This window comes from Scophthalmus maximus, chromosome 2 (assembly GCF_022379125.1).
Source record: "Scophthalmus maximus strain ysfricsl-2021 chromosome 2, ASM2237912v1, whole genome shotgun sequence".
Lineage (NCBI taxonomy): Eukaryota > Metazoa > Chordata > Actinopteri > Pleuronectiformes > Scophthalmidae > Scophthalmus > Scophthalmus maximus.
The window spans coordinates 29051959-29075797 of NC_061516.1; the positions used below are offsets into that span (position 1 = coordinate 29051959).

The 23839-nt window shown below is 43.8% G+C and overlaps 1 protein-coding gene across 2 annotated transcripts in view; it reads left to right on the top strand.

Annotated features, from left to right (window-relative positions):
- The window catches only part of kdm6ba (lysine (K)-specific demethylase 6B, a), a 95164-nt gene that overhangs the window by 46880 nt on the left and 24445 nt on the right, over nt 1-23839 (top strand). For both annotated transcript variants that reach the window (XM_035626549.2, XM_047330458.1), the window contains exon 5: nt 20681-20742. The gene's annotated coding sequence lies outside the window, so the exon portion shown is untranslated. The remainder of the gene's footprint in view (nt 1-20680; nt 20743-23839) is intronic.

Genomic DNA, 23839 nt, shown 5'->3' on the forward strand with positions numbered 1-23839 from the left:
GTGTGTGTGTGTGTGTGTGTGTGTGTGTGTGTGTGTGAGAGAGAGAAAGCAGAGGCAAATGTCTGTTGTGTATGTTTGTGTGCGTGTGTGTGTGCGCTCACTCTGTTCCTTTCCTTTCTTTGTTTGACTACTGAGTGGGGGGAAAAGCGAGACAGAATATATAGAGAGAGAGAGAGTGAGGAAGAGGAACAGAGAGAAGAGGATCTAAAAGGAGAGTCACTTTTATTTTTCTAGAGAGGGAGAGAGGAAGAAAGACAAAGAGGATTTCTATTTTGGTCTCTTTTTTTCCTCCCCCCCTTGCAGGCTGTAGAATAAGATTAAAAAAAAACACACACATAATATATATAAATAACAACAACAACAGTGCTGCATGCTTTTGACAACAGTGTCATATTCAGGGGCAGTGTGTGTTTTGTGTGCTGGCTTGGTGCGTGTGTGTGCTGAGGAGGTGGGGGGAGGCAGCCTGTGCAATTTGCCTGTACAAAGCTGGGAGCGCAGGCAGGAAGGCAAGGCGGCAGGAAAGGAAAGGTAGTGGGAATCTGCTGAGCTGGCTGTCGCTTTAACCACCTACCCTCCTTTGGATTTTACTCCACCGAGCCGACCCTGTGTCAGCCTGAGCCTGGCCACGGTAAGACAAGCTTCCTATCCACAATCTTTCAGCTGTTCCGCTGCTGCCGCTCTGCAGACAAAAGCAGGAGAAAGTTGCTGTGTATGTGTGTGTGTATGTGTGCAGATGGAGAGGAGCTAAGCTAAAGGCTGAAGCTAAGGCTAAAAGGCGTGAGGAATGCAGCACAAAGGGAGCTTGTGTGCTCCAGCTGGGACTGTGTGTGTATGTGTGCTTGTCTTTGTGGACAGTCTTGAATGTTTATGTCACGGGGCTTCCTAAACTTTTGCTTGTGAAGGATTCCCCAAAATAGGCAAGCACCAGACTACAGAGCCACTTTTTGGACAAAGCTTTCTGGATGATTGTGTACGGAAGGTGGAGAGACTGAAAGCTTCTATCACAAGTCATTATACATAGTGACTGTCAGTGCTTCACCTGAAAGGGAATATTCTGTAATTAAACGAATTGTCCTTTTACTGGGACACCGGTGACAACCCCGTGAGGAAGAGTCTAACAGTGGTTCATGTCGGAGCAGGGAGATTTAAATGCCCCTGATGACTCCACCGCCAGCTGGTTCCCCCGGCGCACAAAACAAAACACTGAAGTAGTTCATTTTACTTCTCTACCTCTGTGTTTCCTGTCGTGTTATCCATTTTCACTCCTCCATTCTTTTCCCCTCATGTCTTTTCTGTCTTTCAACCGTCACTCCTCACTCCACGCTGACTTAAATGCCACTTTGCACAAAAGCTTTCTGTCTTAATTTTTTCCTCCTCATCTGCCCACCTCTCCTGTCTTCATCTCTGCATCGTGAAATAAGCAGGTGACTCTATTGAACATGGGTCTTGTGACTTTGTTGTCTCAGCTTTAATCAGTGAATGCCGGTCCCCTCTGCGCTCGGGTGCACGCACAGGCACACACACACACACACACACACACACACACTAACTGATACAGTGTGTAAGAAGCTAATAGTAGCGTGCTTGTGCGTGTGCGTGTGTGTGTGTGTGTGTGTGTGTGTGTGTGTGTGTGTGTGTGTTACTCAGATGTGAAGAACTAATAGGATCCAGCGTTGTGTGTGCGTGCGTTGCGTGCGCATGCTCCTCCCTGAGCGAGTGTGTGAGAAATACAACACTTGCGCCGGCGTCTGCCTGGAGCTAATATTGGTGTCAGTGTGTGACTGTGCACATGCGTGAGTGTGTATTGCTCGCTGTGTGCGTGCCTGTGTGTTTTTGTGTGCGTGTGTGCCGGTCCCTGTCCTAATTAAACCCCCCCAGTGTTCAAACCAACACAAACATTCCTAGAATAAAAGGCTCACTAGAAAGCCATCTCACGCATACTAGTGTAAACCGATCCCAACAGCACTCCTCCACAGACACACGTGAGCACCCGGCCCGCACATGCGCACACACAAACTTCCACACACACACACGGCAAAATCACAGTTACTATTCCCTTTGCCGCCCCCACCCTTCCTGTTACCCGTGGGGATTTTCCTCCTTTCTCTCTTTTCTTTAGTTTATTACCAGCGGAAGTAGAGCATCTTCTCTGACATTTCTTCCCTCTTTTTTCTTTCTTTTTTTATTCCTCCACCACTTCCTGTCCAGCTGCGATTATCCAGTAGTGGTGTGCCAGGCGCGGTTCAGCCGGGGTCGCCTGCTGTGGACTGGAATACATCATAGCTGCAGGCTCACTGACATAGCCTTGCCCTATTAGGAAATACTGTACACAGGACACAACCAGCACTAATGCTGCGCTAATCTGTTTATACTGTGCTGCTAGTTCCCATACTGGATACAGAAGATAATGTATAACAGGAGCATATGGCATTATGTATTACATTATTGAATGGCAGAATAGATTATGCTTGGATGGATTATTTTGCAATAGAATCTAGTTGTATGAGATCAAATAGAACAATTTATAGTATATTTAATAATAAATAAAACAATTTTTTAACACAGATTAAGAGGATTTAACAGAATAGACATGTATTTTGGTTTAGAAGGGAACAAGGTACAGTGAACAAACATGCTATACTACACAACATTATCTATGTAATTGAACTGACAAATCAATGCAACTGGATTTTTTATTGTGAACTTTGTGAGTTTAGTTAGTTCCACACAGCTGCATATCAAACAAAATACAAAAACACAAGCAAATCAACAATTATAATATGTATGTTATTCCATTCAATTTCAAAAAACGATATATATATGAAAAAAAATGCCCTAAGTGGATCTTTTCATTATCTCCCAAACTGTCTTCAGGTAACTGTGCAACTTAACTGCTTTAAATGTCAATTGTCAGGTCAGACTTTGTGTGTCGTCCATTTTTATAAAGCTATTTAATGTGTGATAAAAATGTTCAAAACGGGGTAAATGTAGTGTCATGGCATCTTTAATGTGGGGAGACAGATTCCATTACTTTCTATTCTAGCTGTTTTTTTCTCTTTAGTTTTTGCATAGTCATTAGTTGGGGGAGGGGTTGACCCAACCCAGCTGTGAACGAATGTGTGCGTTTTGCTGATACATGTAAAATATGGGGATGTTGCCTGTAATGACAGTTGATTCTGGAGCTGTCTGTGTAGCAACAAGCCATTTCCTGCATTAAGAGCCATTAGGACGCCACCCAATCCTTCCACTCCCGTCTGTCACCCACCGTGCTCCTGTGCCTCTGCAGATGTGCACACAAACACACACACATGCATTCACACACAGGAGTTGGGGAGAGAGGGGGAGTGTGTTTTTGTGATTGAATTTGTATGTGCATGTGCACTGCTCTCCTCTTTACCCCTCCTCTGCCCCAGGGCAGTCCTCCCACTCCTGAAGGGGGGAGATTGTGCATTCATTGGAATGGAGGCTGAGATGGCAAGGGGGAGGAGGAGGCTGATTGAGTGTGCTGCCTGGAGAAGAAAAAGGCAGGCAGACAGAAAGAAGAGAGGGAGAGGGGGAGGGGTGGGCTGCCTTGTATTTAAAAACGGGGGAAAGGGGGAGGCGAAAGAGAGGAGCAGACAGGCAGGAGAAGAGGTTCAGGGGTGGAGGTGAGGGGAAGCTGGCTGGCGCCATGACTGGGTTGTGTCTGTGAAGAGAGGGGGCTGGAGTCGGGCTAATAACAACTCACGTCAATGTAATAATTTGAGACACTTTCCTGTAAATAGATTTCATATCAATTGAACCTACGTAGTTCACGAAAAGATTTTACATCTGAACTTGTGTATTTTTGATTGAAGTGATTTGTGCTACGGTTTTTGTTAAAAACTGTCTAGTCAGCACAGATATTTTTAAATCTTTGAAGAATTTTCAGTTTTGGTCTCTGTTTCGTCTTTTTTGTCCAAAGTGACTGAAGTGATCAACAACTCAGATGCTTCTTAATTATGGCAACAACTTTTTCTAATGAGTGGACACAGTTTTTCTATGGTTTTTCTGAAAAAATGCTTTTAATCTTTGGAAGGTCTATCCATGTAGTTTTCTATCAAAGGTGGTAACTTAACTTTCTCCTCGCTGGCAGCACCGCATCAAGGAGTTAAATCCATTCACACATTTATGGCCAGAACCTTAAAGAGTGCGTTTTTATAGAAAATATTGAGAACAATGTGCACGTGAGTCCAGAGTGATGCATGTTTTGATGTATGTTGAACAGTGATGATGGTTTGTGGTGAAGAAATACTTCAGAAGGTTTCAGTATTAGTAGTTACTGAAGCATAACTGAACTGTGTATATGTAGTGGGTGGTACCAGCTGGCCTTGTGTTGTCTCCACAGCATTTCCAGGGTGCAGTCTGGTGTGTTTGATAGTGCATATACATCGGTGCAAGTTCTAACAGTATTATTCTTGCACGACAGAGAGCATATTTGCCAGAATTTGTCCTAATTCCTTTAGTATCCAGGCTCCTGAGCTAACGGCAGCACATATTCACACATACATAAATAAATACAGGAGCTGCATTTTATTCTTTGGCTTAATGGTGTAGACTGAAACTTTATCTATGACTACACTGTAGTTTTATTGTAAAAAAGCACAGTTCGTTAAGGCACAGAGGGATAAGGCTTAGGTGGTTAATTCTATTATGCAGGGTAAAAAGGCTCAGGCAGATTAGCTTTGGCTTTGGAGATAATTTCCACCATAGAAACGAGAAGGAGCTGCATATGATTAGCGGAGAGTAAGACAAAGAGAGAGATGGAGACATGATGAAAGACAGAGGCCTGGCGGCCTGGTGGAGGGTCAGGTCCACGTGCTGCAGCCTGACTTCCTTATTTATTCAGGTTGGTCTGGATCAGAGCTTCAGTCGCAGGCACACAAGAGAATGAAAAAGTAATAAGAGAGAAAAGAAAAAAAAAACTAGAGATGAAGAGATGTCTGAAAGTGTTAGAAAAAAAGCCAAGCTGAGACATTTTGTATGCTCACACACACACACACACACACACAAACACACACGTCCACGCACGCACGCACTTACGTCCACTGGCAGAGGCAGCATGCTGAGTGTGCAAATAGTTTCTTTGTATGAATGGGATAGAATGGATTTTGTTGATTTAAGGTAATGGCTCCCAATTGTCTCAGTCAGAAAAAGGCTGTGTCACTTCAAGGGACAGACGGGGGATTGGCAGACTGAGGCCCTGTCTACACGAATGCGAATTTGTTGTAAATACGCGGAAGTCTCGCACGTATGCGCCTCCCGTCCAGACGCACCCGGAGTTTTCGCTGCCTGAAAACGCACTCTTTTGAATCCAGGTCCCAGGGTGGAGAAGATTAATCTCCTCCCCTGCGTTTGTGTATTTCAGTTTGTGTGAATGCCAGATACGCATACGATAGATACCCCCCCCCCCCCCCCCCCCCCCCCCCCCGACCGTCGCCCCTCGTCCGCGGCATCTACAACAACAACAATGGCGGACTACAGGCTTGTGACGGTGCTGCATCAGATGCTGACTCTTCTTGGGTCCTAGGGCAATATATACTATTGCTCGGTCACTCCATAGGGCCGGGGAGAGGGGAGAACCCAAACAGTTGTCACGTGGCAACTGCTCAGAGTGAGGATTCCTCACTGAGACCACAGAGCAAGTAGAATCGGCAAAGTGCGAGCTACGGCCAGCGCTGCACGCCACACACGCACAGCCACGGAGCACAGAACTCGCCACTCAGCGAGTACAGTTCGCATTCAGAATCGGACCAAACAAAGGAGTCTACTTTTCCCTTCTCACTCGCCATCTTCGTACTGTTGTTGTTGTTCGGCTTCTTCTTCTTTTTTGGTGGAGTTCTGTGGCAGAAAACAGCGCCACGTATAGGCTGGGAATAGATACTACAGTGTTTCTGCTGCTAGATGCGTCTTTCCAATGAATTCATCATTACAGAGAAGTTTCAGGGCCCCCTGCTGAGGAAAATGGGGGGTGAGATCATTTTTGAAATATTTTGTGCTGTGGACGGGGCCTGACTGAAGACAATCTCTAACACACACACACACACACACACAGAGATTATGTGACTAACCTCTGTGCCACGCAGGTTGTGACTGACTGATACAGGTGTTTGATTTTATCACAGTTTGGCGAAGGTCAGCAGTGGAAATGTGTGTATCTTTATTGCGTCTCTTGCATAATGTGTGCTAGTTCTGTAATGAAGGAGAGAGAATTCCTAATAGCTCTTGATGAAAGTGGAAGGACAAGTGTTTATCGGGGTTAAACACGAGAAAGTGTGTTTGGTGTTATGGTTGAAAACCTGTAGTGAGTGGGTGTTTCTCTTCATAATTCAAAACCTCCCATGATTGCAACTTTTCCTTGAGTCTGTCTTTGCTTCTTTTCTGTTTTAAGTACGTCTTTATTTCCCTGTTAATGAAGCATGGAGATCCCTGAGATTCTTCCTCTGTTGTATTGGTTGTATTCATTATCAGCTGCTTGTTGTGTAAGTGATATGTGCACTGAAGCTCATCGTCCTGTTTCACTGGGCAGAAGCAGCTGCTGAAGTGCAGAAACACAGATTTACACAAACACAGGACAATTGGCCCTGTGTCTTTACTGCACTCTGTAATTGCACTCTTTAGTCCTTTTGAAGATTTCTGCTCTTTTATGTTGTTCCCATCTGTTTTCTCTCCATTTGATTATGTTTCTCATCAAGTAATGTGGCCTGTGTCTGCATTAGAGTTTGGGGAATGTGTGCGAAGTGAGTGCACCAGCTTGAACCACTCGCAGGTAGACACAGGCAGTGTGTCCAGGGGCCTGTACTACGAAGCGAATTCCACATACCCAGGATATGTTTTGGTTATCTGGTTTGACTTAGCCCAACGTTACTCTAAACTCTTTTGTCTAGGTCAGGCTCCTGTAGAATGATTACGTTGGTTTTCCAGTGATCTGATTGGTCAGTAGTTGGACTGGTGACTGGCTGTGATCTCTTTACTCGAACTTCACCTGCTCCGGAGCAGTTCAGCCGTTCAGCATAAGATACCGTGGTGATTTACCCTGCTAATAAGAGAACCAGCTTCGTAGGACAGAAAACCCCAAAGTTAAACCGGAAGTTTCCTCGATAACCACAAATCCTGCTTCGTAGTACAGACCCCGGGTCTGTCGGAGATTTGGGTTTACCTGCAGGTCTGTTTTGGTTTTTGTGTTAATGTTACCAGACTGAAACACCAGACTGTGTTCAATTGTGTCTTCTCTCGCTGGTTTTGCTACTTTAATATGAGTCTATTTACTCCAGGGTTGCACTCATAAAGATGTGTATTAATCAGAATTTTATTTAATCTCAATATTTTGATTTTCTTTTTTTTAATTCATTACCACATGATGTAGTCAAGCCAGTAAACTTTGAGTCTGAGTTGAGTCATCCCATTGGACTGAAATTCGTTTTAGCTTGATCATAATCCCACAATAAATGAAAAAAAAATATTTTTGGATTCTTAGATTTTCAAGTTTCATTATCAAACAATAATCTTGAGGTTTCTCCCATTTTTTGCTCTCAGCATCTGTGAGATCACACTGCAGGGGGAGTTGATGCTCATGGAGATCAGTAGTACGAGCAAAGCTTTCACTCTACAGGGACATTTTTTAATGGTACTTTCACTTCTTTCAAATTTAATCAGATTATCGAGACTAAATATTGTGGCAATTTACATCCCGAAACAAAACCACAGTCAGTCGACCGACTCGCCTTGACATAACAAACGCAAAAAAAACAGCTAATGAATCGTGTGTGTTTGTCTGTGATAAAGCAGCAATACACACAAATTAAACTCTGCATCAGACTCTAGTTATCAGCTTAGTTCACCCGATAGTACGCGACTGTGGTTGTTCATTAATGACAAATGCAAAAAACGCACACACATGCAACACACTTCAACCATGACGTGAGTGTGACCCCATAATGACCTTGATCGATCCAGCTGATAGACTTACAGTAATGCATTAAACCGATTATGTTTCTGAGCAGATGGAGGGTTAATAAGAGAGGAATAGGAGGAAGATGAAGGTGTGTGTGGACTGCATGTCTGGAGGCTCTGACAGCTGTAATGAACTGATCAGACAGGACAGGGAAGTAGTTTTTTGTAGATTATTTAGTTAGAGGTCTACACTCCTCTTCCACTCTCTGTCTTTCAAAGCCCTCCCTCTCTTACTCCCTGTTCTCCATGCTTTCCCCTCTCTTCCCTTCTTTCTTTCCTTCCCTGTGTTACATCGACTGTCTCTTTAACCCAGTTCCACACTGAACTCTGACCCCTCTCACTTGTGTAACGTCTGTGATAACTGTGCTTTTGTGTGCGCATGTGTGTCCCACAGTGCCTCTCGCTCCAATTGGTCTTAATATGCGAGTCACAAGTCACAGATGAGGCTCACAGGAGTCATTCTTTTTGGTAAGAAGGCTTTGAAATTTGGAGCATAATGACTAGCACATTTTATATGGCTATTGTAATATTCAACACTTTCTTTTGATTGCATTTTCATGCATGTTGTTTTGTAAGTGCAATTGTGTTGGTCTTGGATATGTTTAAATGGCAGGTCTGTTCAGTGTGTGGAAAACAAGCAAGAGAGTGAGAAATCACAGTGTCGTTTTGTGGTGTTTACGAGGATATCCGTGTCTGCATGAGTGTGTCTGGAGGGCAGCGAGTGCACTGTGACCTTTATGGCTCTGAGTGTGTAAATGTGTAAGTGTGTGTGTGTTTGCCCCAGACCAGTAACATGATCTGTCTCAAAGAGTCAAGCCCTCCATGGTCTGTCTGCACCCTCCCTCCCTCTCCTCCCCCCTCCCCTCTCTCCGATGTCCTTCCATATCCGTTCACAGCCTTCTCTCCTTTCTGTCTGTCCCTTTTCCTGTCTTTCATCCTCCTTTCCCTCCTTCTGTTCACTTGTTCATCTCATCTCTTAACCCTTAATTTCTTTAATCTGTCCAAAAAAACTAGAAAAACACCTCTCTCACACACACACACACACACACACACACACACACACACACAGATTTGATTGTAAAGATTAGAAGAGTGAGTGAGTGAGTGAGTGAGTGAGTGAGTGAGTGAGTGAGTGAGTGAGTGAGTGAGTGAGTGAGTGAGTGAGTGAGTGAGTGTGTGTGTGTGTGTGTGTGTGTGTGTGTGTGTGTGTGTGTGTGTGTGTGTGTGTGTGTGTGTGTGTGTGTGTGTGTGTGTGTGTGTGTGTGTGTGTGTGTGTGTGTGGTGGATCAGTGGATCAGTGTTGTAATTGATTTTCTCTGTTTCCTTTGTTTGACTAGTGTTAGATGTCTGGACACACTCTTGAAGCTGCCTATACTGTACTGTGCTGATACGGTGTGTGTGTGTGTGTGTGTGTGTGTGTGTGTGTGTGTGTGTGTGTGTGTGTGTGTGTGTGTGTGTGTGTGTGTGTGTGTGTGTGTGTGTGTGTGTGTGTGTGTGTGTGTGTGTGTGTGTGTGTGTGTGTGTGTGTGTGTGTGTTGGGTGGGGCAGGGTGATGGAGGAGGTCATGAGACAGGCTGACTCCCACAGGATTTCTGTCACTTGCGTGTTGAATTACAAGCATCACGGTTTGTGTACTTGATCCCCTCTCTGTCAGATTACCGTCACTGCATATTTATTCTCCCTCCTCCATATTCATTCTGCAGAAATATAGAAACTCTAAAAAAAGGGGAAAATGACCCTGAATATATTCTTGAGGCATTAAAAAAGTCCATGTGTCCAAGAGGCTTTGAGAGTTGAGTATATAGCCTTTAATAAAAGGCAGTCAAGACATTAAAAACTCCTACACTCATCAGCTAATGGCCAGAGGTTGACGTGTTTAGGTGTTTTTAATATATTGGAGCAGTGTTGTTCTAACCAGTGTTACAGCCCAAACTGGAGCCCTCTACCCTCCCACCATCGGTGCTACAAATTATTCTCTCAGAAATCCGATCTCAGATCAGGCTCAGACCAACTCTGAGTCCCTCTGGGTCTTTGATTCAAGTTTTCCAATCAAACCGTAGATCAGAAACACGGGGCTGAGCGTGCACTGGGTGGTGTTTGTGCAGTGTGTTTGCAGTTTCCAGGCATCCAGCCTTTCTCCTGTACTCTGTTTCCATATGGCGACTGTATTATCCCACAGTGTTAACACAGCTGGCTGCCTCCCGTGGCTGCACGGGTGAAGAGCAGCCGCCTGCACACACAAAAAGCCCTAATAGGAGGATCACATTCTCCGGTAGTACATTAATATGGCTATTAGGTACATTGGGATTCATGGTGTTATTTGTAAGGCACATTAGTGTCAATGATGCAGCATGATACCCAGACTATAAGTGATGTTCAGCTGTTAATTATTGAGTCTCTTAGCAACCCCCCACATTACATTGTTACAGGAAGTTGTGATTGTTTGGGGGGGGGTCGCATTTTAAAAAAAATATTGAAATGGAAACATGACATTTAAAATGTATTTCCTTTAAGGAAAAAAATAATTTTTCAGTTAGGTTTCATAATAATCATACTGCTAAATACCGTTTTTTAAATATCCTGCCACTTATGTTACCTTCCATGTGGAAGACTGGTTATGTAGAGTAAAGCTGATGTGGTCGTCTGAAACAGAGACACAAAGAGGGAAATAGAGAAGAAAGGAAGAGGGCAGGTACTGAACATTGCACATCATAAATAAAATGTCAAACACTGGTGCATGCTAGCCAGTGCTCAGGGTAGCGTGAAATCTGCTCTTGCCCCCTCCTTTCTTATCTTCCCCTCCCATCACACTCCCTCTCTGGCTCTTTGTGCATGTGTGTGTGCGTGTGTTTGTATGTGTGTGTACGCACGTGTGCACGCACAGGGTAATTGAGGTGTGTGACCTTGCTGTAGGCCTGGCAGGTGTGAAAAGAGGGATAGAGGGAGGCAGGGGATGAGATGAATGGGGGAGAGTGTGAAGGGATGGATGGATGGATGGATGGAAAGCTGTAATGTTATATGTTGGCAGCCTGATAGCCTGCCTGCATGCATATATGTATGGTAATGTTTGACATTCAGTGGTGAAAAGAAATACAAGGGTGTGTGTATGTGCGTGCGTGCGCGCGCGCGCACGGAAACACATTTGTCTGCTGTGAGGTCCTCTGCATGCAATTTTGAATGAAATCCTTTGCGTGGGTGTATGTGTTATTCAGTGAAACGACATATATGATTTTCTTTATGCTGAAATATGTGCATCTGGCTCTGTTTCACATTATTTGGTTTCATGAAGCATTTTTAAACATCATTGTCACATTGAATTATTTCAGTATAAATACTTTTAACCAATGATAGTAATGGTGGAGATGATTGGCAGCATAGAATTTCCGTTATACTACCATTATGTCAACATTTCCTTCACACAAAGATGTTGATGAATGTTGTTTCTTCTGCTCCCCTATTCCTACTGTGATTTTCTCTTCACTTTACATAACAGAATAATCATGTTGGAGGCAATATTTTTTCTACTGAAAAAGGCTTACTCTCTACCTGTACACCGCCTTCTTCTGATTTCTGCTGTAAAACAATCCAGCAATTTTCCTGCGAAATCTGACCGAGTGACACACATTGTAAAAGACTGTCTGGTGGCCATATTTACATTCACTAATGAGAACGAAAACAAAGAGAACTACAAATTGAACTGGTTGAGAAGCCAAAGTAAATAAATGAACAATCAAAGGTGCATACATTTAAAAGAAATACATGTAAATCAAAAAAAGAATGATATAAAGAATACAGATGAACTTATTATAACTGGGTTTTTAGAGTTAAAAAGAAAAAAAATGTTTGTGTAATGCTTGTCTACATATGGTTTACATGTATGAACATGTTCCTCACACAGGCAGTGTACAGTCCATGGACAGAGGTCTTTTGCAGCTGTTGAAAGTATAATTTATGCATCCCTTTTAATGGGATTTAGCAACAGTTACAATAACCTTTCCTGGGGAATCTGACTTGGAATAAAACGATGGCCATTGATCAGAGGCCATAACAGGGGTGATATGATCTTCGCTCTTTGAAAAAAAAACAACCTAGCAGCCTTTTTACCAGCTGTTCAGCAATTATTCTAATGTTCCACAATCTCCACACTGTGCCAACCATCATCTTCTCGACATAATGGTGTGGAAACAGCACAGAGGCCGTGATCTCTCACACACCCATCCCCCTCTTCTTCTTCTCTATATCCCTCCTCCGCTACCCCTCTATCCCCTTTGCTCTCTGCACAGTAGCACAGTGCATCTGTGTCATGTCACTGGGTTCTAGCGTCCCGGAGTAACCCCCCCTCCTCACCCTCCCATGTGATTTCCCCCCCCCCCCCCCCCCCCCCCCCCCCCCAACCCTCTCTCTCTCTCTCCCTCCCTCTCTGGCCTTGTGTGGCTCAGACTGTCATCCCCGATCTCTTCATCTTCTCTCCCTCCACCTCATCACTCACTTCTGCCTGCTTTGCCTTTTTCTTTCGTCCTCTCCGTCTCTTTACTTAATGTGTGTCACGCTTTTAATTTATCCCACTCGCCCTCACCCCATCATGCAGCACAAAAAAGCACACACATCACTGCTGTCTGCTTCTCCTTCTTCCCTCTTCCTTATGAAGCGTACCCAAACATAAAACTGTCTCGGTGCATGCATTAATAGATCCAAGATCCTGAGCTGGCTGCGGCATGCATAATCTATCTGCTCATACAGAATGTGAACAGAGCACTTTTCACACTTGAAGCTATGTGCTTGTGCACGTGTGTGCGCTTGTGTGTGTGTGCGTGCGTGTGTGCATTTGTGTGTGTGTGTGTGTGTGTGTGTGTGTGAGGCCCTAGGCTCCACCCTCCAGAGAGAGAGACAGACAGGTGTGGACCAGATTGAGTTCCGCCTCATTTCCTCTGCCCTGTGCAGCTGGTCAAGGACACACAATTACACAAACACACACACACACACACACACACACACACACACACACACACACAGTCATGTCTTCAACACATGGTTATGCACACATGAACACACTTAAAATACAAGGATGCATACAGCACACGCCTGAAATAAAAAAACAAGATGTAGTGTGTGTGTGTGTGTTTCTGTTCATAAGACTCCACTGGAATTCATATGGACGATTAAAGCAATAATTACATCATGATTGACAGTATTTCCATGGCCGCGCTGACAGATTTGCGAATGAAAGAAGTCCTTGGCAACTTAATTTTATATTTTTATGTATGCTAATATAAACACTTCAGAGACACACACACACTACAGTAAACTCACCATTACAATAGGTATAGCCAGCTTTGATTATTTCTCTCTTTTATTATTTATTTTTTACATGACAGCACCCAAAATTGGTTGTCCATTTTTCATGCTGGTATAAAACATATCACCAGTGGAGGAACATTTTGATTGTTGCACACACCCATGAACACACACACAACACCACTCCCTGCTAACATCAGCAGCTCTCATGTCGATGTCTACTATGCAAAATTTTGTTAGACTCTAGAGAGCTGGTCATTGGCCATCAAAATATTCTTACACTCCAACCTCCTTTAAACACTGGAATTTTTCATATTGATCAGGCATTTAGCTGATCAATGTTACGTTGAACAGTGGCATGAGATTTAAATCCTATATCATCAATATTACAATCAGACAATGGTAAAGAGTGCAAATTGCTTTGTTTCCACTAAGGTGTCCAATAGAATAACATGAGGTAGAAAGGCTGCATGGTCAAAAATCATTGGGGCACATTTTTTTCCAATGTGGCTAAGAATGATACGTAAAATTGTTTGAAAGCTGAACAAAATTATATTTATGTGCACATGGTGAGATAGAGGATGTGTCATGTGTGTCATGCTCATCCACACCGTGAAATAGATTTCTACAGAGCTTCTCACATTTTCTGCTTTCCGTTTCCTTGCTTGACTTAGTTTCTTTGTACTGGCAGTTCCACTTTGATAGATATCACACACACACACACACACACACACACACACACACACACACACACACACACACACACACACACCCTATTGTCTGTAGTATCTGTGCAGTATATTCATGTGTTGAGGTCTGTTGTATGTGTGTGTGTGTGTGTGTGTGTGTGTGTGTGTGTGTGTGTGTGTGTGTGTGTGTGTGTGTGTGCGTGTGTGTGTGCGTGTGCGTGCGTGCGCAGTAGTGCCCACCTAGCTCAGGAAGTGTGGGGTCCGGCTGGAGTGGAGCCAGGTGGCCTCCCTCCCTATTAAATACCAAAACTCTGATACAGAGAGACACACACAACCACAGCCTATAGGAAGAGACTTACCATACACACTCAAGGGACGACCGGGGGGAGGAGGTTTGGTATCATAGGGTTGAGTGCTTACTTGCCTGTGACTGATTGTCATAGTGTGTTGGTACATATGCCCGTGTATGTGTGCGTGTGCGTGTGTGTGGTCCTGTGAAAATGGTATTAGCCACCATGTGGCGATCACGTGTGTCACAGTCGGATAAAGAAGTCTTTGTGAGCAGATGCAGAAGATGCAGTTGCACACATCCACTTACACACGCACACACACACACACACACACGCACAAACACACACACACACACAAACACACAAACACACTGACCTATATGAACACACTCGACTGCTCTTTAATTTGCAGCACCTCAGCTCACTTTCATTTTGACACACGTCCTCATTGTTAAACTCAACCTATGTGGCGGGTTGCAAATAAGACATTATCATTTTCAGCCTTTTATATCTAATAGGTATGAAATCATTGTCGTAGCAAACACACAGCAGTGTAATTATAAAGGCCTGAGTCACTCTTTTTGGTATGTGACGGTTAACTTAAATGGCATTGTGCAATTGGATAGTACAGTTTAGAACATCTGCACAGGTATGTGGGCTTGGCAGGGCTTGTCTGACCACTCTGTTACACACACACACTTGGCCTCAGAAAGTGTAACACTGTTTTCACTCTTAAACTCCAGACAATGTCAGGAGTTGCCCTTTGACACATGTTGGACACAACCGGTTATTGTCCATGTGTGACGTGTTCTCACCTACTGGTGTACTGGATGGGTGGAGCCTGGGTAGAGTGTGCAGGAGGCAGAATAGAAACGTCATCACCATGCCCACTCGCTCGCTGTGAAATCTCCAGACAATGACTTGCTCTATTCACACATCGGCCCAATCGGACATTACACGGAATTTGTACTCTGGAGCTGGCAGTGAAAAGTCTCTTCAGTGTGTGTGGTTTAACTGAGTTTCCCTAGCACATACAGCTCCTCCATGTAATGTCTATAAACGTTCAGGATTGTAGTATTCGTGTGAGAGAGGCTTTCGAGGCTAAAGCCTACAGCATTTATCACACTCACAAGAAAACAACACACACCGAGTTCTTTCAGAGGTGAGGAACTCACTGTTGTTATGACTCATTATCAGGGTCCTACCACTTGTCACCTTTTAACAAAGAGATCACTTTCCTTTTTTCTCCTTTTATTTGAAGTGTTTATTTTGTTGGGATGCCTGCAGGCTACATTTCTCAGACAGCAAACGTGTGTGTGTGTGTGTGTGTGTGTGTGTGTGTGTGTGTGTGTGTGTGTGTGTGTGTGTGTGTGTGTGTGTGTGTGTGTGTGTGTGTGTGTGTGTGTGTGTGTGTGTGTGTGTGTGTGTGTGTGTGCTTGCATGTGTGAAGCGAGTTTAGGCATGCTAACAGCACGCCCCTCCTCAGTCTGACGTTGTTTTTGCCTACCTGGAGTGTATCAGAATAAGCAGTCTAAAGTTCTCAGAGTCCTGGGTTGTTTTGCTGACAATGGTGTAACTTTCATGTTATAAGCTTGAGTGATCAGCACAACTCGTGTCTCTTCAGGTCTGTTTGCTAATTGAAAGTGACTATTTTGCATTTACAAAATGTCATGATGACGGCATTGTGCTGGTAGCTCGAGATAATGTGCATTTTAGGAGTTCCTTTGTTGGCAATCAAGTTACAGTTTTAATAGTGTAATAGAGTATGTGTTACATCCATGAGGTAAAGATTGTCGTAACAACATGTTTCTGTTCTGCACAGACTTTAAGCACCCAGGTGTGTGTTTTTGGGAAGTTGACAAGTCGGGGATTCAGAGTTCGACGACAAAGCCATGTGAAGCCCCTGGTTCAAACTGCTGCAACTCTGAACGCTGTCATCAGCTGCTCGGCTGCTGTGATTTGGTTTGTGTGTGAGTGAGAAAGAGAGAAAGGAAATGGAGGTGAAAACAGCGCATGGCAAGTGTTAAAAGGGTTTAATTCATCAAGCACGGGTGTTTGCTTAAACAACCATCACACACACACGCACACACAATCATGTTCTCAGGTCTTGATTTTGGAAGCAGCCACAGTGTGTTTTCATTAGCTGCTGTCTAGACACGATTTATTATCAACTGTACATTCTTGTTCTCCCTTCTTCTCTCTCTATCCTCCCATTTGTCTGGTTATGTGCTCACTACTGCTGGTTTTCAGACATTCTCAGGGGGTGTGTGTGTGTGTGTGTGTGTGTGTGTTGTGGCTGTAGATGGTTAGCCTGTCTGTCACACTCCTTTTTATCTGCTTGTCATTTTCCTGTGTCCTTAAAGTGTGTCTGTCTCGTGTGGGAGTTGGAGGTGGGTGTGATGGTTTGTGAGCCAGGCGTGGTTTTTACCATGACCTTTCGCGAAAGCCATGTGGCATAAGTTCACAGAGCCAAACAGTCCCGACCGCAGTCAACCTGACACTCCTCCTCACTCTTTGTTGCTCTGCCAGCTCTGGCCTCACATGCACATGTACTGTATGTTTACAGGCAGAGAGCAGACTCACTGCGTCTCTCATGCTTTCACAAAGAAATAATGTGTCCTCCTACCAGTTTGAATCCATTACGTTGGGCTTGAGTGGGGTGATGTTTGAGATATATATGTTTTGATATACCAACAGATCTGTTAGTATTTGCAAAGACAGATAAGTGTTAATAACGGTTTCAGTTTAGATAAGAGGAGATATATAAACCGTTGCCGGAACAGTTTTAACAAACCAGCCGAATGAAACAAAATTATCCACTGCAATTCCCGGGATCTAAACTGGGCTAAAGTGAGCCAATAAGGCAAGTAACCACCCCACTCTGTGAGTCAAACAGTGCCCTCGTACAAATGTCCTCATCTAACCGCATCCTGATTTGACACAAGTTCAGGAGGCAGTGTGACAGCATTCCAAGGAGATTGAAAGTTATTCCAAAACAAGAGTCCTTGTTCATGACTTGTGCCTTGATCTGTGCCCTGCTGATCAGCAATTAACGCCGCCGCCACCCCACATGTCAAGTGACGTTATTGAAAGTTCACTTAAGGATTTAAACTGTCCTGAGTGACTGCCTTTGAAAATACAATACATCAGTCAGCACAGCAGACAAATGGCCCTGGCACAAAGAGACACACAGGCAGACAGTGAATCTACTGTAAGACAATAAAGAAGAAAACCTGTCATTTACCACCACTCGTGCAGAAGGCCACTATTGTGTGTGGGCGTGCGTGCATGTGTATGTGCACAGGTATGAAACCTGTTGCCCTGACATGAAGAGACCTAGTGAATCACTAGTGACTAAGGACTGGAGCAGCCCAAGCGCGGCTATTGTACTCACGCCATGCAGGCTCATACACGTGTGTTTTGCCATAAAGTGAATGTGTTAATCTGATTTTACTAAGCACTAGGTTAAGTATGGACAGCATGCAGTTAAAAAGGAACTTATTTGTTCATTTGCCTTTGCGGCAACTCAACAGAAGTGTGTGTTCTTAGTTGCACATGTATAGCATGTGGATATGGGTTTATAATATGTCCATAAGTTTGTGTACAGTGTATGTACAGGTATGTGGACTTGGCAGGGCTTGCCAGACCACTCTCCAGCTCTGTCTGTCACACACACTCTTGGCCCCAGAGAGTGTAATACTGTTTTTACATTGGTGCATTGATAACTTTGTGACGTAAACTGGATATTTCTGCTGTAAACTTTGTGACTGTCATGGTGGTGAACATTATTTTACATGGTGATGTCAAATCTTTTTCTGCTTTGTATTGTAAAACCACTCTGTGGTATGTTGGCGACTGGTGAACCATCATTTTCACCGAGTGCTCAGATTCGAATTCCTGATTGTATTTTCACTGTGCCCTTTTCCAAATGAGCCCTTTGCTTTTAACATGGTGTTTTTAGTCTTAGTAGCAGTTTAGATGACTCTGTACAACACAAGTACTAATTTCTCTTTTTTTCCTCCTTTCCCCCCCATCTGTCTCTGTCAAACCAACCCTGCTTTGATTTCACTCCCTCCTTAGCCCTCTTGAGATATCTTTTTTCTCTTTTTTCATCTTTTGTGTGGCCCAAGGCCTCTTATCCATCCTCCACTACCCTTCCCTCTCTACCTCTTCATCTCCTCTGCTCTTTACCTCTGAGCAGAGTCTCTGTTGCTCCACCCCTCTGCCCCCCTCTCTCTGTATGCTGGTTAATGTCAAAGAGAGATGCTCCCACTGGTTAACCTTTACATACAGAAGATAAACACTTTCAGTACCCTTTTTTCTCCCGCTCACCCTTTCATTATTTCCCTGAGGTTCTCTCTCACAAGGTCTCTGTCTTCATCTGTCATTTCCTAGCTCTTTACAAATATAATTTCTGTCTTTATGTACCTATTCCTCTAATTTTGTCATTCTCTTATATGCCTTGTCGTGCTCCCTGCAGTCCTCCCCCTCTCAAGGTCTCTCATTCACTGTCTTTATCTAAACCCTCCCCCTCTTTTCTCTCCTCACAGTCCTGATATTGATCAAGGTCAAACGATTATGTTAAATCTTGTGACATTTAGTTAATGTGTCATGAAATATTGTTTTTGAGTTTCCTCCAGTACCTTCTTTGAAGGTGGCCCTACTCAAAATGCACCGACATTCTCTCTAACCCACCTACATACCACACACACACACACACACACACACACACACACAGCAGGTTTACTCCTTTACAGTGTGACCAGCTGTGGCCCTTCAGGGGGTGTGACCTTTGACCTTGAGCTCAAAGGTTGGAGGCCTTAACCACCAGGCTGCAAGATCGGTGAAGGCTGAGCCAGCTAGATCTGCCTCATATTGACACACCATTCACACATACACATGCAACCTGCCTTAGTGCTCTGTATCCTGCATCGGTTGTGTGTGTGTACATGATCTGAAGCTGCCCTGTGTAGATGCGCTCCATGTTGCAACCCTGTCGGCAGAATATCAGATCGAGAGAAAAATCATTCGCAGATGTCTGGCAGATTGTTCACTTTGCTATTCCACACTAACTTTTTTTTAAAGGAACTTGACCAACTATACAGTTTGTGATTTGTTACTGAAAGCAAAGTGGACACAATGTGTGTCAAAGGTCACATGGAGTTTACGGAACAAAGGAGGACGGAGGTGAAGACAGGTTGATAGGTTATATGTGAAGTATGTGGAGGAAGACAAGAAAGGTGCTAATATTTATGGTGCAGCAAGTGTCAAACACAAGCATTTGTTAAAAGGTTATATTCTGTTTGTGTGTGAGAGAAAGTGTGTGTGATGATTTGTTCGGCTTGTTCGCTGTTTCTGCTATGTGTATGTGATGCTTTGTGTGTAACCATGCTTGCTTTAATGTTTTAGCACACCACAGGTGCTATATGTTCTTAAGGTGTGTGTGTGTGTGTGTGTGTGTGTGTGTGTGTGTGTGTGTGTGTGTGTGTGTGTGTGTGTGTGTGTGTGTGTGCGTGTGCCACCTGTTCTACGTCACGTGGCCAAGCACTGACACTGTGAATCACTGAACAGGCGGCACATGAGGAACACACACACACAGATGGCCACAAGCGCTGGTCCAGGCCCTGCTGTGCATTTTGGCTGACACACACTTTGTGGTTTCATAAGCCACACCGAATGACATATCGACAACAGCATGACCACAGAACAGTCAGCAGACGTCACATATGCATGATGAAACGAGTGAAAGCTCTGAGCTCTGAATGTTTTGTGTCTTGTCTTTTTAAACCCTTGACTAAAGTGCTAATGACTTGCTGACTGCGGCTTAAACTCACACTGGAATGTCTCCGGTCCTGTTCGCCCCTGGCTTTAACATGATGTGAATGATCGGATCACAACTGGGCACCACATAGGACACATTGAGGAATCATTCAGATTCCATTGCTAAGACCACATTTGGAGGTGTTCCGGACACTTTCTCTCAGCAGTGTGCATGTGAATGTGTCCTGAAGGACAGCTTACTCAACTGATGCCATCTGTATAGCCAGAAGTTTGTAGCAATTCAGTTGGTTCTCAAATCATGTATCACCAGGACTCACTTCAATGCCAGGTATGAACAGGGCCACAGATGAAAAAGGGTGCAAATAATATTGTTTAAGATTCCCAACAAACATGACTGTAGTCCAATTTCGGTCAAGTGGTTCAATAAAATGCCTGATCGTTGTTATCAATCTGAATTTAGATGAATAGAAAAGGGTACACTGACCTGATGTTGACTTCAGTCTCTAGTGACAGATTGTTCTTTGTGTGTGAATGTTGATCAAATAATGCAACAGATTCCTTTTAAATGTTGCGTCAAGCTCCTGACTCCCGCTGTTGTATATTCAACCTCTGACTTATGAGACTGACCGATGTTCCTCCATATTGTGGTTTCAGGAGGTGGGAGGTGTCATGGTTGCCTGCTGAAAGAGAAGGACTACATTGCCCATGATCATCAGGTAAGGCTCCCTTTTAGCTGGCAGTTCATATAGCTTCATCTCCTCTGATTTGAGTCTCACAAATTTCTTTCATCCACAAATATGCTGCACTCTGCCTACACATATATACTATATTGTATTTGTGTTCATACGTAACGCAAATGTACATACAGGTAAATGCGGTATAATATGTAGAAACAAGCACCATTGTTCAGTAAGTAGGTTACACAGGTAGAGGTGTAGGACGAGATGTGTCAAAAGAGAGTGAGTAAGACCGGAGTAGGAGTTAAACAGAGGGAGTGCATTATGTACACACTGATTCATGAAGGTAGAGGTTTTTAAAAGTATGGGTGTGAGAGGAGCACGGGTTTTTCTGACATCCTTATCTCACTAATCAACTTGAATTGTGTGTGTGTGTGTGTGTGTGTGTGTGTGTGTGTGTGTGTGTGTGTGTGTGTGTGTGTGTGTGTGTGTGTGTGTGTGTGTGTGTGTGTGTGTGTGTGTGTGTGTGTGTGTGTGTGTGTGTGTGTGTGTGTGTGTGTGTGTGTGTAGAGTTGTGTGTAGAGTTGTGTGTTGTGTAAGTCCTCAAGGAGTTGTGTACTTTCAAGGCCTCCGGGTCAGACATCAACCTTTCAACCGCTCGCTTTTCAAAGCCACATTAGAGTAAAAAAAGGTCAATGATTTGTTTGCACTCTCTGTTTGCAACCAGTGTTCACCAATTACTCTGACTGTTTTTGTGCATGGGTTAGTGTTAGATTTCCCCATTTACTTAACAGAGTAATAGATGCCACAATCATCCATGTTAGTTTAGATGAGCATGTAATTCACAAATAACTGTTACTGTTTTAGTCAAATTAGCTTATCATGCTTTCACCTTTGAAGAGGAAAATTGATCAATTAGAAAATCTCCTGAAAACATGATGTACTCATAAGAACCATCCAAGCTTTTTAAGCCCCTCTAAGCTGGGTTTACTTTCACTGTATAACTTTGGGATAGCTAGCATTTTAAACAGGACTGGGGTACTAAGCTTATCATAGAGCTACAGTCAGGATTAGGCAGTTGTTTGAGGAACTAGAGGGAAAGCTGGGTTCCCTATTGGCCCTCTTCTCCTTGAATAAGGGCCCTAATTATCAGGGCTGTAGCAGACCATTCAGCCGGCGACATGGCTGCTATATGTGGGTGTGCTAAGCCAGTCTGTCTGACTGTGTGGTTCACTGTCTCCTCGTGGTGTGACACTGTGTGAGTATGTGCGTGGAGGTGACTATTATCATGTCTCACGGTCTCTCAGTGTACCCAAAAGGCTGACTCACGGTATGCCACGCACACACACACACACACACACACACACACACACACACACACACACACACACCCACGCACACAATCCTACATATTACAGGCTGAGAAGCACCATCTGTACCAGGAATACAGTCTCCTACAAGTGCAGAACACACACACATCTTATTTCCTCTACTGTTGCTCTGTCTGGACCTCATCAGTATTCGTGCTGTTTATTTTTTAAGTGTGTGTGTGTGTGTGTGTGTGTGTGTGTGTGTGTGTGTGTGTGTGTGTGGCTGGTATGACAGGAATCTTTGGGGCTTGTACTCATGGGAGAGCTGCTATATATATATTTGGAGTGTGAGAACTGAGCCATCCTTGTCCCTGAACTCTTTAATTACACACACAAAGTCCCCACCAACACACGCACACACGACTGCCTCCCTTCCTCACACACACACACTAGCCATGAATAAGTGCCATAAGAACTTAAACACACAGTGCCTCACAAATCTTAATTCCCCTCATTGTCCCTTCTCTCTCTCTCACACACACACACACACACACACACACACACACACACACAGAGAGAGAGAGAGAGAGAAGTCTAGGACCCCTGGGACCAACTATGCCCTGGCTTCCCTTGTTGTATGAGAGGAAGGAGAGAAATTGTGCTGACTTATATTACATACAGTACAGCACATTCCTGACAGAAACAGTCTTGAAAAAGCTGTGTGTGTGGGGGGGTTGTTACAGTGTGTAGTCTCACCCATACCCACATCAATCAGCAGTCCTCCTCTTGATCACTTGGCAGGGCTAATGGTCTCCCACCACACTCCTTACAGCTTACAGTTACACACACCAACACACACAAAGCTGAGCAAAGTCACACTCATGACACTTAGACAACAGAGACACTCACAACACACCTAGTGGAAAATATGGTTTAATAATCACACATTCACTGGGAGCAATATTAAAATACAATATGACTTCAGATGATGTGCGTAGAATGGCAAACTAAAAATAACTTTCTGGCTACACAGAAGCCAAAAACAAGCAGCATGAGCAACTTAACATTCACATAAATAGTAATAGTGTCTTTGTACATGACAAACCATTGTAGAAGGAGAATGGACAAATATACGCATCAGTTAGAAGCAGATAATATATAGTCTTCATAAAGGATGCTCTAGTTTACAGTTCTGCGGCAGCTGATTAAAAACTAGCAATCCAGGAAGTAATAGCTTCCAGATGGTGTTATAAAATGTCTTTCCAGCTGATTTGATATGATAATCGTATGCATACAGATTATTATGACAATAACGGTGCAGGTTTCCTGAGTATTTAATTACATCATCTGGAATTTAATGATCTAGACAGTTTGTGGCATCTTCAATCCATTCAGAGAGAAATGTACTATGTATGGACATGCTCTAGCAGTTCTGAGGTGGTCTGCCTAGAAATGCAAGCAGCCTGGTTCATGTGTCCATGTTTGCGTTCATTATAGTTAAGCTCCCTCTACAGCGCTGTGTACCATATCTGTCGTAGCACGCGGGTGATTTCTCCACACAGCCTTTAACAAACAAAAACAAAACATCCACATACAATGGCAGTGTCACAGACCCCCACTGTATGCTGCAGCCCTCCTCCTCCTCAACACAAAACACATTATTGAACATTCATTGTCACTTCACAATAGACTCTAGATCCACCCTAGTGGTACATATCACACATTCCTTGCACTTATTCAATTAGGGGTTTGAAGCTAGCATGCACACACACAAACACACATACACCTCTTGTTACCCCGCACTGCTTACGCACACAAGTTTTTAA